At 32.9% G+C, this 14,367-nt stretch overlaps 1 protein-coding gene across 8 annotated transcripts in view; it reads left to right on the top strand.

Moving 5' to 3' along the window:
- The window catches only part of LOC129806456 (uncharacterized), a 220,125-nt gene that overhangs the window by 79,860 nt on the left and 125,898 nt on the right, over window positions 1-14,367 (top strand). The window lies entirely within an intron of this gene.

The raw sequence follows: 14,367 nt of genomic DNA, 5'->3' as shown, positions 1-14,367 counted from the left end.
AAAATCGTCAATTGTCCACACGAAAAAAGTAAGACATAAAAATCAGGGAAAGACATAGTGACGTGGAAACGTAGTAAATATTTCAGAGAATTAACCATGATCTTGATAGTTTCCGAAGATTTCTTGAGTTCCCTGGATTTTTTAAAGTTCCCTGAGTTCACAAAAGTTCTTCAATTTGTAAGAAATCCTTGAGTTTCTACGGATTCTTATCATTCACATGGGTTCTTGAGGTTTCTTAAAAAATTACTGACGGTTACGGAGGCTGTCTTGGTTTATTGAGACTTTCGCGGGTTCCTGAACATACTTATCCAAAATTTTTGGGAATTTCCCACGATACCAAGGGTTTCCGAGAATATTTCCTAATAATTTTCCGGTTTACAGCTGGTTTTTGAAAGGTTTTAGACTTCCTAAAGAATTTTCCAAGGTTCTAGATATTTCCTGGATACGTGGAAAAATTACACAGTTACATTTTCCAAATTACATAAAAATTAAATATTACACATTTTTTAAATTACACGTATTTCAAAAGTAGATATCTGTGTGTACTCTTTTTCGATAGATAGATAGATAGATAGATAGATAATAATGTTTATTTCATGTCATAAGAAATAGAATTCTCTTTCTGACTATATAATTCTCTAAATTATGTCTTTTTTATCTTCTTTAAAATTGTTATTCTAATTCTACAAAAAAAAACCTTGTAGGGTAAGTGTGTCAGATTTTGGCATGGTTACATGCAAGCGTCAAAGTGTTAAGTTTGAAATATAATATTTTATATTCAAATTGATTTTTTTTATTCTTTCTTCTTAAAAAGTGTTTCTTGGAACCTTGTAAAGAGTTTACCGTCTTTATTTACTCTAAAATAATTCTAAATACATTTTAAAATAAATAAAAATATAAACATGGTTTTTATTGCCCTATTTCGGCCACTTTCATTCTCATAGTTCCTTGCCCTTCGGGAATTCTTCCAATATCTTTTTCACGTCATCTCGTTTGTCGAAGCTACATTTTTTTGTTATTCTTTTGCCTTGTATAATCTCTAGAGTACGTAAAATCTAGAAGTTAATGGAAATTCGAGGAACAAAAAAGGTGGCCGAAATTGCAAACCGGCCGGAATTTGGCACACTTACCCTATTATGTTTTTAAATTTAAATATTTTTAAATTTTATAATGTCATTTTTTAAATATTTAGACTGAATTGCTACAAACTACACAATAACGCTGCTTTATGTTTCCTTCAATTTTTAAGCTTATCCAGAGGCCTTTATGAATCTTTAAACTCTTTAACTCAAAATCGTAAATCTTTAATTTAAGCTATCTTTATTTCAAACTTGAGGGGCTTAATTCGAACCACTGTAGTCTTCAATTTTGAAAATTATTATAATTTCCATAAATATTTAAAGACTATTAATTTCAAAATTGAGGGGAAGATTTATAAAAGTTTAACTTGAAATATTTACAGACAGGTAACTGATAAAATTGAAGATTTATTTCAGACTAGCGATTCCAAATTTGAACTAAAATAGGCAATTAGACAAATATTCTAAAATACTAAATAATGAAACATACTTTTGTCGATCTCATAATAATTGTCTTTAAGCTTGTTTTTATGATCTGAAACGTCCCCTTTTTATGCTTTTCCTTTTAATAAACTTGTTAAAGTTCCTATAGATTGTTATCAGGCGACTTTGTAGAGAAAATTATAAAATGACAGAAGTTTTCTTTCTACTAATGAATCGTTCTATAAGTAATAACCTCTTGTGGAATTTGTCTCATGGAACTTTTCTAACAGTTTCAACTCTTTTTCGTTTCCACGATACCATCTTCCTGATCTAGATTCTAGATATAAATTGATCTTTGTGAGAGATTGGTGGTGAATGAAGATTCAATATTGTAGATTTAAGAGTGCAATCGTGTGTTGATTGTTGTTATGCTAATGGCTATGGGGATAGATGTTTTGTGTGTATGCAATATAAAATGAATTTATGGCCAACAAAGTTTATCGAATCGAAAGAATTCAGAAATTTTGCAGAGCGTAACGACATCGATGCAGAATGCAGGCACAAATGAACCGTGCGGTAATTGAGCAAATCATTCATGTGCCGAAACACAAAAGATAATTTCTTTAATATTGTTCACGACTACCACAACTTTGTCTCTCACTCTTCTCTCTCTTTTGTTTGTTATTATGCATTTGCCACTATGAGTAATTTGATGTTGCGTCTTTTGCCTTCTGCATCGAAGACACTTCAATATGGATTGGTTCTTTTATTGCTCCAACTCAAAAGAAACAGCAATAAACAGCAATCATTTCGGGGTTAGCTACATATAAAACCATTATGTATATAACTGTCTCCAATGCCCCATGCAAAGGAGCTCAATTGCTAACTTGTTGAATTAAAACATCTAAAGCTCTCCTATAATTGGCCTGTGAAGGGTTTATAATGATAATTTTCGGTACTTGTAGAATATTTGTAGAAGTACTCAAGTTCATGGTAAGTGAACCATAATTATTTAACTTTGATACACAGAGTAATTCAAACAAACTTTAAGAATATATAGATCTATCTAAAGTTAATTACTTATACATTTCATAAGCCCCTATAAAGAAAAAAAAACGCTAAAGAAGGAAAAAGAACCAAAAAAGAAGTATAAAATTACCTAAAACAAAAATGTTTTGATTAAATTCTTGTTGAAGACATCACTAATACCATTGACACATTTAAGACTTAAGCCGAGAGATGGCTTAACCTAATTGTAATCAAAATAATGATTTCACTGAATTCCTATCAGGTTCTCACTAACTAGGCTGTTTCTCGGCTTAAACCGAGAGACGGATTAATCAAAAACTGATGGAAATGTAATCTGTAGGGGAATTCTATAATAGTGTCACAATGTCTTATGACAAATTTGTCGTAGTAAATTCGTAAGTAGGACAACGTGAAATCCGAATGAGAATCGAATGGTCATTGCAAGAAGCTCTATGAAGTTCTTAAGAACTGATATGTATGAATCGAATTTACCACATAAAAAATCTTAAATTTGTCATATGGCATTGTTATACTGTTATAAAATTCCCCTACTGATCATTATTTTGATTAAAATTATGTAAATCCGTCTTTCGGCTTAAGTCGTAAGTATGTCTAGGGCATAAGTCCCTTATAAGTGCGCCATCTACAGAGCCATCCAAAAAAAAAGAACGATACAGGATTTAAAATAGTCCGGACCGGACGTAAAAAAATTTTCACTAATAAGTGACCACTTAGTAAAATGTCCTGACAACCAGCATTATAATAAGAAAACCTGAAGGATTTATACGTTTATATCTTAACTTAATTATTAGGAAGATTGTTGTGTTTGATCTCAAGGGTTGAAGCATTTCTCAAAGATCTTTATAAGAGAATACAAGTTATAGGGCTTCAGATCAAAGGTTTATCTCGGAGGCAGCCAAAATCCCAAAAAGTCCAAAATACTGAAAGCTAAAATCCTGAAAGGGATGAAATTATATGGAGGATAATGTGCAGAATAATTTGCTATGATACAGAAAATTTCCCTTTGCCTTCAGCAAACGTGGGTGTAGCTATGACACTTTTAAGAACTCAAGATTTTGACTTTCGGGATTTTGGCTTTCAGAATTTTTACTTTCGCGATTTAAAAATTATTGACCTAGAATTGTTTACTAAAGACATTTGGTCCTAGATATCACCCGTCTGACGCAGGGTAAGGGGGCTCAGCCTTAAGCCATTAATTACCACCCAGCTCTAGGCACTTTTTTAGCCCTCATCGGCAAGATCTGAGAGAGTAGACCCGAATTAAGGACTGGATTTAGCCACCTACATCAATGGTGGACGAATGAAACTGGCAATCACACCTCATGATTTCACTTCCGAATATTATACAAACAGCAAAAGCCACAACGATAATGATATTATGTTTTATTTAACTGATACTAACGATTTAACACTTTAGAAAAGGAAAAATTATTGAGTATAAAAAAATGTCTCCTAAAAATACTCACGAAAAAGAAATTAGAACACGTATTTTAGGGTTGTAATTTGCTCAATGTTATCACTACACTTTTCGTACTATAATTTTCGTAGTTCCGCGCTTCACCACCATGAACGCAAAACAGTGGCCCTCACATATTTGGTAAGGGGTATTTTGTATGGGAACTTCTTAAAAGTAAGGTATGAAAGATAGGGGTTAATTCAGGCTATAATCTACGCTTATCTAGTCAGACGGGCACGTAAAATAACTGATATTGTTTGCTATATTTCAGAATCCCAGATTTTAGGGATCTAGACTAAAGATCTAATCTAAAGACATCTTTAGCCTACTACTGCATTCTTTTTTGTTTTTTGTTTTTAAAAACGGTTTAACAATAAATTGTAAAAAGCAGAACAAACAGACTTTTGTCTGTCAGAGGACAAAAAGTAGGGGGAAGTGGGGCATCTTTGAATCAGGGTAACTTAGGAATATGACTCTTTATTCTATTTTTAAATGGAACTGAGCCTTATCATAATGTATTTTAGCTTTAAAAATGATTTATGGTAAAAAAAATAACCCTATTTTAAAGGTGACCCACTTCTCTGTATAACTATATAACTATATATAGCGATAATTAAGATCCGTTGCAAACAGGGGAAAGTGGTCTGCCTTTGGTTGTCTTATTTCCGAAAGGAAAAATTCTATTTTGTTAATCGAAGTTAATAAAAAATAGTTAGATGTATTGACTATACTTAAGACAATAGGGTTTTTGCTTTGGTAAGTAAGAGAAAAATTGAAATATTGAAAGGCTGTCGCTTTCAAAGGCAGGTCACTTTCCCCTACACAGAGTAGAAAAGGATGTGAATGGATGGTTTAAAAGACTTTAATAGAAAAGCACCCAAAAGTTAATTGGTCATGGTGCCTAGTCGCATTTTGATCAAACATAATCATTATTGTTATTAAGTTCGTTAATTCAGAATTAAACTTCATAGGTTAACCAATTTTTATTTGCACAGAAAAAAATATTTTGTAAAAATGTTTGTAAATCTTTGTGAATTCCTATGGGGGACTTACGAAATGCTCTTAAATCGTATAACCCACAAACATGTTCGTAAAAGTTTGTACTTTTTCACAAGCATTGTTCGTAACATGATCACTTGACGAGCATTTTTTGTACTTTTACGAACATTTGTTCGTAAATGTTCGTAATGTTTTACGAACATTTGTTCGTAAATGTTCGTAAAATGTTTGACGTTTACGAACCAGTGTTTGTAAAAATACAAAAAAAAATGCTTGTCAAGTGATCATGTTACGAACAATGTTTGTGAAAAAAGTACAAACTTTTACGAACTCATTTGTGGGTTATACGATTTACGAGCATTTCGTAAGTCCCCCAAGAAGAATTTACAAACATTTACGAACAATTTTACAAAATATTTTTTTTGTGTAGGTTTTTCCTATGTTTTTCAATAAATGTGATTTACCGCACCCATATTTTAAAAACCAGGTGAAAGTGTCATGTTTTTAAAATATATTGCGGAGTCACATTTCTTCATAAACATAGGAAAAATTCAGTCTTTATGAAGCTTGGGACCTTGCAAAGCATGGGTACTTTCATCTAAATGCCAACAAGTTGGTTAACTTTGAATTTAATTTCATTGTTAACCAACTTTTATCTCCTTCTGACAAACTTTTTCATTTCCGTGGAGAGTAAACTTTCAAATTCCGGACAACGTTAGAATTCCGAAAAATCGGTTTCGAAGTCCGGGCTTGGAATTTTGTATCTAATAAGTCCCAGAGTATTTTGAATTAATTTTTCGGCACGTTAAATTTAAATTCGTTTTTCCGGAATTTCGATTTGTACGAAATTTCAAATTTACCTCAGCTAGAGTTGGTAAATTTCAAGAAATTTCATGAATTTCCGCCCAAAGTAGATGGCGACTGCTGTGAAATTTCTGAAATTTTACCATCTCTGACCTTAGCCGAGCATTTAACAAAATACTTTTGACTTCGTCACCTCTTTTTGTATTTTTGCGCATTTTCGCAATGCAACGTCTTTCCGGGGAGATTAAATGAGTTGTACAGAAATGAGACGTAAGAATTGGTTAGGATTGGGATAAAAAGGTGGTATTATTGTGTATCTGGCGAAGGATATTTCAGATCCATAGAGAGAGAAAGAGAAATGTATTGAAACAGTTGATGATGAAAAGAATTTACAAAAAAAAAAGAATTCGTTTTTCTTCTTGTAATTCCCATCTCAAAATAATAATGCTCAAGATATTAAATTATTTCTGTCTTGAAAGCTTCTTGTTTTCTCAGGGCGCGCACTTGCGCGCCTTATTCTTGGGTGTTATTTAAGCTATTTTGCCCATTGGATGTGGATTGTATGGGTGAATAGTGTTTTCTGAAAAGCAAAAAACCAAAGTCACACAATAAATGTGCGCTTTTCTTGAGGCCAAGCAACAAAAGAAACTTTTAATAGCACTCCAAGTTGCTCCTATATGTCTCTCCTCTCACATGGATTCTGAAATGCAATGGTCTCTTCGGGTCAGAAGAAATGGTTTTTCCTCAATCGATTGGCGCTCATTGCGTTGCAAATTCCATCGGTTGGAGGGAATGAATGACCAGAGTTTTTTGCACTTAGTCGCCTAATTACGACTCAATTAAGGTCTTTCCCAGCGTGAATTGCATCCGATTTGTATCATTAATCAGTTGGTGTATGGTATGGGATGTCTTTTGATGGCTTTGGACCATACTCTTCACCCCTCCTTGCCTTCCAATATCTTTACTCTGTATTTGCGGAGTGTATATGAATTGCTTTTCTTGAAATGCAATCTTTTTTTCTACCATACAGTTTCTTTATTTAATGGGACTTTGGAGGAATACTTGGGAAGAAGCAAAACCATAATACCATAATCTACGGTGGCTTCTTTACAGTTCGACCTTCAGTCTTCCGGTGTCGTTGTAGGGCTTTTGATCCCAAGTGAAGTTTTTTTTTGTGTTAAGTCTTAATCTTATGGCTCTATAAATGTATCAGTACTACTTTAGATCAATAACAGATTAATTTGTAGGAATTTATATTGCAAACTTACAGTATTTACAGACTTCCATGGTGAACTGTACAACTTCGCATTAGCGAAAAATAAGTTAGACAGCACGCAGAATTATTTATTAATAAAAATTTAAAAAAATCAGTTGTTGGATGATTGGGCTGATTCAAGCGAACAATAATATTCTTTGAAAATACATTCGAAAAGGCATTGAATATATGAGCAGTATAAAGTTAAAATTGATCAGTAACAAAAAAATTTGAAACAGTGATATTATCGTCCAAATTTTGTCTAAGGGAAAATAAAGGGCTTTTCACTTTATATGGAACTATTTCAAATGTTAAATATATAAATTAGGCCCATTTTTGTAGAGATTTAATTTTTTTACTGACCATAATTAGATATTTCACTGCTCATATTTAACTTTTTACTGCCCATTTAGAATTTTTTTTACTGCTCGTTTGTTTTTTGCCATTCGAAAATCGTCAATCCCATAAAAAATTAGAGGCTATGAAAATTTCATAAATTTCTGTTCGATTTCGACGAATCTTTCAACTGAAAGCTTAATAAATTAAAATTAAGAACAGTTGAGAACAGTAGTCAGCGCCACTGACGGAAGAAAACAGTGCCCTCAGGCGGAGAAAATGATTTTCAGTGTACAGGAAAACAAAGCTACGCTAAATTAAAGCTTACATAAAATTGTAAAATTGTTGTACAAGAAAGTGTCCATGCTTCGTACGATCCCAAAGCATCGTGATGACTGAGTTTTTCCTATGTTTCTCAAAAAATGTGACTCCAAAATATATATTAAAAACTGGGCAGTTTCTCCTGGTTTTTAAAATATAGGTTCGATGAGTCACATTTATTGAGAAACATAGAAAAAATAGTCATTACGAAGATGGAAAACGTCGAAGCATGGGCACTTTTTTCTAGAACAATTTTAGAAATTGATGTAGGGTGAAAGGAACGTCTATTGACACTTTAAGAACTCGTGTCAGCACCTATTGACCATCTGTACCATTTGGGATATAAAATTTGAACGTCTCTGTTTATAGTAAAAGGGATATTACAGAAAAAAACGTTATATTACTTCTATTTTACTAGATACATTAAATAATTTTCAACATTTTGACAAAAGTGTCAATAGGGGTTCCCTGTCGAACAGACGTTCCTCCGACCCTAGCTTTAGTTTAACGTAGTTCCGTTTTCCCCTAGATTGAAAATTATTTTCTCCGCTTGAGGGCACTGTTTTCTTCCTCTGATGGCGTTTACAACTGTTCCCAACTGTTCCTAATTTTTAATTCTCCACCTTTTAGTTGAAAACTGCGTTGAAATCGAACAGATTTTTTATGCGATTAACGATTTTTGCATGAATTTTCAACAATTGTACAACAATGTAAATAAAGTTTTCAACAAATACATTTTTTTTTATTAAAAGACAATCATATTGCTAAAAAATTGATAAATATTTTTGCATAGAAATTTTCTTATTAAAAATTCCACAGCATTTGTGAGACAGTTACCAATGGGAGACAATGAACAGTGAAAAGAAATTAACGATTTTTGAAGCTTTTCACTATGGAAAATTAAAACAATTGTTTCCCAAATGCTATGCAATTTCCATTGAGAAAGTTTCTACCCTGAGAAAAAAACGGGGGTGCGATTAACTTTTTATCTTCATAACTTTAACACTTTTTAGGTGTAAAAATATATCAACATTCCTTATGTTAATTTTACACCTTTTCAAGGGTAAAATTAACATGAAAAAGAGTAACTTTATGCCTAATATTTACACCGAAAAAGCATAATATTTACACCGATTTCGGATCAATACTACAGGGTAAAATAAACATTTCCGGAATGTTATTTTAACTTTTTCGGATTTTTCTCAGTGTATGAAAGTGTATGCAAATTCAGTGTATGCAAATTTGTCGATTTTTGATAATTTGTTTAAATTATTTTTGTTTACTACATTTTTTCAAAGACGTGGGAGAATTAGACCGACAGATGTAGGAATACTTTTCACTGCTCTTTTTCCACTTTAAGCTAAGTTTTTTGCATAAACTTACGCATGGATAATTTGATATCGCGTCAATTTTGATAATATTTTCCTTTATTATCCTTTCTGTTTTCAATACTGGGTGACAAATTCTTTTCATAGGTAGTTACACTTTGTAAATAAGTGGTTTTTGAAAGAGTTTACTGTTAGGAATTTGAATTCAATGACCGTTCGGATCCGTGTTTGATAGTATCTCCCCACATCCCCTTAATAGAATATTTTTATTTTATTACGAAAATAATAAACTATTAATCTCTAAAAAGCAAATTCCTAAGTATTGAACATTCTACAGCGGATAAAAAAGTCTGCCACTCATGGTTCACAGGTGCCGATAAGCTCGACGCTAGATAGTAATCGAGCTATCTGCTGATTTATCACACACGGTTTACCATCTGGCTACACTTATTCGCCTCTTGATATTCTAAGTCCAGTATTTCCAGTATTTCCAGTACCTTCACTCTACTGTGTGAAGGGTCCATAAAGAAACATGAATTTCATTAAAAATTTAGTGCTTTATTTCGGCATTCGTCGTCATTAAAAAAATATTAGATCTTTTTGACATCTTTAGTTAAATCTACATAATTCTATCGGTATAAAACATTTTCGTTCGACATCTTTTGAAATTTCTTCAATCACTATTTCGATATTAATTAATAAACAATATTAAAAAAAATATTCCCGCTCTATTGATATGAACAGTATTATGTTATCAAAGATATGTACATGGTAACCCTAATTGTTGTACATATTTTTAACTTATTTGCAACTCAAATTTTTTTTTATTAAAAGTTGTATGAATATTTCATTGAGATTTTTTTTTGCTTTATAAGAAATTATTATGTTTTGTGGATATACTTTATCAAGGGGTGAATAAGTAACTCTTAGAGTGAACCGTGAGCGGAGATCGGCAAAATTGTGCTGATCTGGAGGTAAAAATTGACAGATCGGCACAATTTGGTCAGAAATTGACAGATCGGAATGTATAACATGCCATGTTCATTTACAAAAATCGGAAGATCGACACGATTTTAGCGAAAAATCGGCGAACTTAAGTGTAAGTTCGCTTTTATGAAGTATAGCGTTCGTTTAAGCTTGTGTCAAATTATAAATTTCCTACAGACAATTCCACTGCTAAATTTTAATGTACTGTACTGGAAACACTAATCTTGTAAACTTACTTGAGTCAGACCGCCACGAGATTGATAGATCGGCATTCGAGTGAACCGTGAGCGGCACAGTTATCTACTCCTCGTACTTTATCCTAAGTTTTTGAAATAGCACTTAAATTTACCTAAACTAATATAATTTCGACCGAGGGCAGCCAAAATTAAGAATAGTTCGAAAACCTGATTGATCAAAATGCTGATTGAGTCAAAATCCCGAAAGACAATATCCGGAATTAGTCGAAATCCTGAATAAATTGAAATTTCGAATGGGTCGAGACCCATTTGACCTTTCAGGTTTTCGACCCATTCGGGATTTCGGTTTTCCGAACATTTGGTGTTTAAGTTTGCAGATTTCGGGACTTTGGTTATTCGGGATTTTGTTCTATTCAAGATTTTGTCTCATCAGGATTTCGGGGTTAAAATTCCGAATGTGTGGAAATTCCGAAAGACAAAATCTTGAATTGGTCGAAATCTTTAAAGCTACAGTTTCGAACGCTTTTGTTTTTCGAGGTTTCATCCATTCAGGAATTTGACCTTTCAGGTTTTCGACCCATTCGAGATTTTGGTTTTCCGGACTCTTGGCGTTTGAGTTTGTAGATTTCGGGACTTTGGTTACTCGGGATTTTGTTCTATTCAAGATTTTGTCTCATCAGGATTTCGGAGTTAGAATTCCGAATATGCGGAAATTCCGACAGCCAAAATCTCGAGAGCTACAATTTCGAACGTCAAAGACCGGAAAACCAAAACCCGGAGAGACAAAATTCCGAACTGGTGAAAAACCTGAATGGTAGAAGTTCCGAAAGGGTGACAATCCCGAATTAGGCCGAAATTCGGCGATCTATTCTGGATTTTGTGTTTCAGGATTCAGGATATTAACGCACACACGATTTTCGACCCATTCGACATTCAGTTCCTTCGGTATTTTCTGATATAAATTCCGATTGGGGTCGAAATTCCGAAAGCCAAAATCCCGATTAGTCAAAATTTGGACTGGACTGCTTTGGGCCTGGCCTTATTTACTCTAACATTAAATGAATTAAGCTTAAATTGTTCTTTCACTGAGAGAAATCCGAAAAAGTAAAAATAACATTCCGGAAATGTTAATTTTACCCTGCAGTATTGATCCGAAATCGGTGTAAATATTACCCTTTTTAGGTGTATTAGGGGTGAAAATTACCCTTTTTTCATGTTGATTTTACCCTCAAAAGGTGTAAAATTAACATTAAAAAAATGTTGGTATATTTTTACACCCGAAAAGTGTTAAAGTTATGACGAAAAAAGTTAATCGTAGCCTCTTTTTTTCTCAGTGTTGGACTTTATTGAACTTTCTAATCTAAATTAAATAAAACTACTCAAGAAGAATTAAATTCAATCTTCTTTGGTACAAAGATAAGAAATTGCACGTCCCAGAAGTATTTCCTTGACAATGTTTTGCTTCAGATAGAACTTCCAAAAGATCTTTTGAAAGCTCCGTGAAACAGAACGGGGTTTTTTTTTGCAACTTAAGTCTTTTGGCAAAGGATATTGAATGGTGAGACAAAGAAGTCAGAATTGGTAACCACAAGAGGAAGAAGGTGTAACATTTGCACGGAAATAATTGTTATGACTTAGGAAAAAGGGAGTCAAAGTGTGTGTGAGAGAGAAGACAAAATTCACTTTTGCATAAATCGTTTGTGAGACGGGTTTATGGACCGTGCAGCAGGTTAATTTGAATATGTAATGAGAAAACATATAGTGGATGCAAAAGGTTTGCAAGAAAAAAAGCTCTGTACAAGGTCCATCTTTTTTTTTCTTTTTTTTTCCTTTTTATTCCCATTTCTTCCCCATTGCTACATTTGGTTTCTTTTTCTCTTGGATTTCTTCTTCTGGGGGGATATTGTATGTATTCTATGTATGGTTCCGTGTGTCTCCCACCTGAAAATTTGCACCCGGAGAGTTTTGTCTTTAAGCAGACCTAATTGGATGGCAAACTGCAACACGGTGATAAAATATAAATTAATTTTCCGTTTCCGGAAATTTTGCAGTGCCATCTTTCTTCACTTGTACACCATCCCTTCCACGCCTCCTTTTATCTCCCATTTGGATTGGGTTTAATGTAAAATGGTAATTTTTATTTGATTTTAATTGTACAATTTGCACGAGAAATAAATGAATGAGTTCGATGTTGTAAAGTCATTTAGCCACTTCTTGCCACTTTATGTAAAACGGGCATTTCAGTTAAGAATTTGAATAAAATTACTTAGAAAAGCAATGAAGGTGTCTTCTTTCACGCAATTTTTCTCTATTTTCCCGCCATCATATGTTTCTGGCGAGCCGAAAAAAATTTTGAGTTTATTAGCTGTTTTCTGTCATTGTAGAATGAACTAGTAAAAAATATAAATACAAAATAAAAGCCAATTTAATAACGAAGAGGCAACCGAAAACCCCAAATTGGCAACCTACGTAGTTTTGGAGATATCTCGTGAAATATGTACGAAAACAGGGAAAAAATTACACTAAAACTGGTCGCATTTTTCAGAGCTAATGTCACCCCCCTGATTGTAACTATTAAACTGTCTGATAATTTTAATGAAATAATAATAAATGGCACAAGTAGTTTACTATCTAAATTTTTTTAATTCAATCAAGTGCAGAATATTAATAAATAAGCAATAATTCCGGAAGAAAGAAGAAAGTCGAGCAAAGCAATACTGCAAATCATCAATCTCATTGGTTGCACTTTTCAGTCATAGTTTGACTTTTATACTTCCTAATAATTTTTTTTTTATTGAAAAAAAGTATACAAGATAAATTAAATTAGATTTTAGAGAACTTTCCTTATAATTCGTGACAGTGACTTTCTAAAAATACCTAAGGGAAAAGTACCCCGGATCGGAATGTTAAGAGACATACGCGATATTTAGTCGAAAATATAAGCCTCAAAATACTATTTGGTATTTTTGTGTATGCTAATTGGTATATTAGTGATCCATTTAACTATATCTGTGCGTTTGAACTTTAAAATTTGGCAATAAATTAATAAAAAATAGATGTAATTGCTACTGTGTACTCTGTACCTCGGATCGTCACGAATTTAATCAGGTGTTTCACGAAAAATTGGTTTTATAAATTTAATCTACACTAATACACTGTATTCTTGTAAGAATTAAATGGTAAAAAGTAGCTAATAATTTTTAAAAGTTCATTTTAATTGATGCAATAATATGACAATAACTTAACGATCCGAGGAACACTGCCGATCGCTGGTGCTCTTCCCTTATAGAGGGAAGTGGGGCACTTTTGAAATTGCGATTTTCCACCTATGTTTAAGTGGAACTGAGCCATATCATAATGTAATTTAGCTTTTCACTCTGTGCAGCTAAATTATATCACGATAAGTCTCATTTTTATTTAAAAATAGATGAAAAACCCCAACTGCAAAGGTGCCCACTTTCAAAGGTGCCTCACTTCCCCCTATGGTAGATTACAATGAAAATTATACTGAAATATGACTACTTTTCGTCAGAAACATAGGGGAGATTGGGGCAGTAGTAAACATAGGGTAAACACTGACTGATATGAGAGGGGAAGTTAGTACTTTTATCCTTTTTAGCACTTCAAAACATCTTCCGGATACTGGACTTAAGTTACGGTCATTTTCGAATATTATCCGTTTTTGCCGTAAAACCGATATTCTGGGCAAGACGAACTCGAGACACTGGAACTTTTCCTTATTACACGCATAATTTTTTCTTCATTTTCAAAAAACATACTTTCATTTATGAAATAAAAACAAACGTTATGATAAGAAGTCAATCAAATGACATGCAAGTGCAAGGAGAAAACTCGATAGATGGAGCTACATATATCTATCAACTGTTCACAAATTTTTTTTAAATTCTTTTATGCGAAAAAGTAAAAAAAAAATGTAATTTTCGAACAAATTTGTTAATAAATGTCTTCATGGAAATGATCCATTAACCCTTTCAGTACATCTAAAGAATTACATAAAGCCGTATCTTGCCTTAACCCTTTAAGGACGATTGAATCACTGGTGACCCAAAAATGAAATTTTTCCTACGGCCTTCTAAAGTTGTATTTTGCTCCAAAAAGTTAGAAAAAATGA

This window comes from Phlebotomus papatasi, chromosome 3, assembly GCF_024763615.1.
Source record: "Phlebotomus papatasi isolate M1 chromosome 3, Ppap_2.1, whole genome shotgun sequence".
Classification (NCBI taxonomy): Eukaryota; Metazoa; Arthropoda; class Insecta; order Diptera; family Psychodidae; genus Phlebotomus; species Phlebotomus papatasi.
The sequence above is the reverse complement of the archived record's forward strand: the minus strand, read 5'-3'. Positions and strand labels throughout refer to the sequence as shown.